General features: G+C 63.8%; 1 protein-coding gene across 1 annotated transcript in view; it reads right to left on the bottom strand.

Annotated features, from left to right (window-relative positions):
* Positions 1–278: 278 nt before the first annotated feature.
* Positions 279–4,375, bottom strand: part of EMIHUDRAFT_364831 (putative histone H3) — a gene marked incomplete at its 5' end in the record, with an annotated part of 49,677 nt that continues 45,580 nt past the window's right edge. The window contains one exon of the mRNA XM_005784081.1: positions 279–309. The remainder of the gene's footprint in view (positions 310–4,375) is intronic.

A 4,375-nucleotide genomic window follows, 5' to 3' on the forward strand; every position in this document is an offset into this window, starting at 1 on the left:
CTTGACATCAGCAAACCGGCGTATGGACATGCCCTGACATGAGAACCGCCGCTACAGCGCACTGCTGGGCGGACTGTCTCCTCTTTAGTAATTTAGTAATGCTCGGCGGTGGCTGCGGTATGCTTGGCGAAGGGGTCATACTCATTGCTCCCATCCCTCCCTCAATTCCCAGCTCGTTCCCTCCCTCTTCGGCTGCCCTTACCGATCGAAGGAAAGCATCCGCTTGCTGTCGTGGCGACACCTGCATCTCCTCCTAAAGTTATGTTATGTTATGTTAGGAAGGTGAAGAACAGTCAGGCTCGGACTGGACACCAACGCGGTATGGATGGACGAGAGACAGATGATGACGACACGCTCGAGCGACACACAGACACAAACAAGCTCACAAGACACTCAGCCAGCTGGGCTGCCACACACCCTGAGTGGACGTACACATCACTCAAGGCCACGTTCCCCCTGCCACCCCCCCCAGCACCCGCGGTGCCAAGGGACAAACAACAGCAAACAAACACACACAGGCGACAGGGGCTAATGTGTGAGGCTAGAGCAGACTGCTCCGCCTCTAGCAATCTTCGCCGGCCGCGAGGCACAGACGAGACCGTGCGTGGGGTCTTGTGAGGCGTCTATGGGCACTCTCCTCTCGGGCTACCCACCAACGGCTAGCCCTATCTTGCACTCATCAGGGTGACGTACAGTTCATTGGATGAGTCTTAGCGAGCAGAGGCGCGTGTGCTGATTCTAGGCCGAACGCCGTGGCATATGACTTGGGAGGCGTACGACCGCAGCGCGCCCGCCGTAAGCTCGACGGGGCGCGTTATGTATTCACAGCGTTTCGCCGTGAACACATATGGTCCGACACATCTAAGGTGGAAGGGTGGGGTAGGAGAGAAGTACTCTTGAGGGAAACATTGGACCGTCAGGCCCCGGATACTGGCCAGCCCGACTGACACAACCTTCAGGAACACCATTTTGCGGTCCTGAGCGGCCGTCTCGGAGCAGAAGCTTCCCTGCCTCCTTAGCCATGTTGCGATGCCCTCGCGCCATCTGGTCCACGCACTGCTCGCAAGTAAAGCGTCTTCACAGGTCGGCAGAGACGCCTCACCTTAAAAAGGATGGCTGCCTACCCCAACGCCCAGCACGGGGCGTCGATTTCTCTTGACGATTTTACTTTAAAGCGCTGGTGCAGATGGGATTTTCTCTATAGAAGTCGGAGCCTTGCGTCCAAGGAGAGGCAGCGTGCGGCTCCGTGGACTCGGCCATCTCCCGCGGGTGAGAGGGCGAGAGGACGCATGCCCGCCCTCTGAGGCGGCCGTCCGAGTCGGGGAGGCAAACACACAACCATCCTCGCGGGTGTGGGCGGCCTTCTCGGCCCGCTATACTAACCCTAAGTCGGCCCTTCCTCGTGGTCGGCTTCGGAGGCCCCGAAGCCCTAGCCGGAGCTAAGGGCTTTTTCGGCGCTAACCCTAGGAAGAATTGCTCCGGAATGTCCGTCTCGCTGCTGTCTAGGTCCCACAGCTGTGCGAGCAGGCTGCGCTCGAGGGGCAGCCTCTGCGGCGTCAGCGCGAGCGCTGGAAAGAGCGCCTGCGCCTTCGGCGGCAAGCGGGTGACCGACAGGCTGATCACTGCGCTCAAAGACTGGTGGTGCGCGTCCGCGTGCTTGTCAGCGGCGTAGAACGGCCCTTGCAGCAGCCGCTCGGCGAGCCTCGCCTCGCGGTGGTCAGCGGCTAGCTTTGAGCACGCCTCGCTGCTGCTCGGCTGGCTGGCGCACATCGCCCCCGCCATCGCCAGCGCCATTGGCAGCCCAGCGCAAGCGTCGAGCACCTCGTCGGCAGAGCTGGGCACATCCAAAACGGCGAGCTTGGCGGCGGTTGCGAAGATCTCCTTGGCCATCTGGCTGCGCGGCTCGACGCAATCGATGTGAATCGGCGGCGCGCATGAGCCGGGCATCAGCAGCGCCGCGCTCTCCGCAACCTCGCACTGTCTCGTCGTTATGAGAAGCGCGATCGACTCGACACCCGCGAAGACCGTGGCCACCTCGGAGGACCACACGTCGTCGAGGACCAGCAGGCAGCGCAGCCGCCGAGAGCGGAGCGTGTTGGCGAGCCACTCTTTTGCGCGCTTCCAGTCTGAGGGAGGCGGCCGAGAATCGAAGCGCGGCCCGAGCAGCCGCGTCTGCACGTCGGCTATCACGCGCCCCATCAGGCTGTCGAGCCGGTCGCTGCCTCGCTGCCCCACGTGCAGCCAGATCACGCCGTCGGCAAACTGGCGGCGGCAGTCGGCGTCATGCACGACATCCGCTGCGAGCAGCGTCTTGCCGACGCCACCCTGGCCACATAGGCTGACGATTGCGCTGCCATCACGGAGTTGGGAGCGAACCCGCCCGAGATCGATCTCCCGCGCGTGTGTCTCCGAGGCTAGAGGTGCGTCGAGCGGGACAGCCGCGAGCGCAGGCCGGTCGAGGCCGAGCACTCGAGGCACGCCTGCAGCGAAGCGCCCCCTCCCGTTCGCAACGATCAGGCGGTGGCGGTTGGGCCTCCCCTGGTGGACCCTGGACGCGTCGCGCGGATCGGCAAGCTCAAACTTTTGTACCTGCCCCGCGCACCCGTTAAGGTTGCCCTGCTCGGTCAGGCAGGTCACCGCCGTGCGGGCGGCAGAGAAGGCCAACTCGATGTCGACATCGGAGCTCAGCTTGCAAGCCAGCTCCCTGCCGAAGGCACGCGCGGCCTCATCGGCGACGAGGGTCTCCCAGCAGACGACACACGGAACACTCGCCAGGTCGCGCAGCGCTATCGCAAGTTGGGACGTGCAGCAGCCCGTCAGCACCACGAGCCCCAAGCCGCGAGTCACGTGCGGCCAAACGAGCTCGGCCAGCGCGTCGATCGAAATCGACTCATACTCGCCATCCGCGCTCGCAAAGGCTAGCACGCGCTCGTCTTGAAGACTCGCGCCGTGACCGGCAAAGAACCAGACGGTGCAGTCCTGAAGCGCCTCGTCGAGCGCATCGACGCTGCAGTCTTGGAGCAGCTTGGCTCGCTCGCCAAAGGCCTCCTTGATCTCTGCGGCTTCGTCGAGCACGTTGGGTAAGCCGTGCGCCACGGCAGTGATGACCACGTCCTTTCGGACACCACCTCCGCCGTCCGGCCACCCCAGCTCGCCTTGGGTCGGCACCATTCCGGGACAACACCCTTGCTTCAGCTGGATTTCGCTGTAGGAATCCTAGATCGCGAGTCCCTATCATTGAAAGTAGCAGGCGGGTCGCGCTACACGCTCTCCGAATGGAATTTCTGCCCTGCCCCTGTCACGGCCCCGCCTGCCTCCCGGAGGCCCGCCCGGCCATGCAATCCGCCGCCGGACCGCCCGGTGGGTCCAACCCGAAGCGGGCGACCGGCCGTTCGCACCGCTCGGCCGACGGGGCGATCCCCGCGGCCCTCGATCGCTCGCCCCGGGACGTGGCCCGACCGGCCCACGCGCACGGCCTGGCCTCTACCGCCGGTTTCGGCGGCGCAATTTGCGCCTTCATCGCTCTCTGGATCGTCCTGGCACCCATCGGACTCCTCCCGACGGTCGGCGGCGCCCACTCCGTGCACTTTGAGTCAGACTCGCTCTTCGGCAGGCACGCTCTTCGGCAAAAAGTCGCCGCCGGCTGTCCACGCCGAGCCAGCCAGTTGCCGGCTCGCATGGCAGCCTCTTTCTCTCGACCAGCCTCAACTTCGACACGGTCATCATTTTGTCGCTGCGTGCTCGTGGCGAGCTGTGGCGGCGGTCAAAGTTTGCCCAGACGAGCGCCAGGCGATAGTACCGTCTCTGTTCGCCCTGTGCATGTCAGGCCAGGCTGCAGCGGGGCACGACCATCGTGCTGCCCTGTTGCAGCCTGACGTTTCCCACTGTGCACAGCCGCCAGAGCACCACCACCGCCCGGCATCGTGTCACGGCGAGCTCCTTCTGCACCCGTTCGCGAGGCTCTCGCGCTGGCACACTTCGGCCTTCCGCTGCTCGCGTTCGGCGAGCTCTTCTCCGCACTCCTGCCACGGTGCCGTCGCCACACACCTTCTGGCCGGCCTGAGCCACGCGGACTCGACCTCTCTCCCTCTCTAGTGCACGCCACGGGCCGCGACGGCTGCTGGCAGCCGGCCGGCGTGAGGAGGCAGCGTTGCCGGCACAGTCGAGCTGGAGTATCCGCTTCTTGATGCTTCTGCGGTCAAGCTTGACCTTATGTGACATGATATGCCACAATACTGCATGCTCTCACCAAAGTGTCGAATTTTTGTTTAGTACTGGTGACCCGACACCGGTGGCCCGATAGTACCGGTGTGCCTTTCTTCAATGTTCAAAAACGAACAGGCTTCGAGGTTCGACAATCGCTAAAAGCTGCTGG

Source organism: Emiliania huxleyi (assembly GCF_000372725.1).
Source record: "Emiliania huxleyi CCMP1516 chromosome Unknown EMIHUscaffold_173, whole genome shotgun sequence".
Lineage (NCBI taxonomy): Eukaryota > Haptophyta > Isochrysidales > Noelaerhabdaceae > Emiliania > Emiliania huxleyi.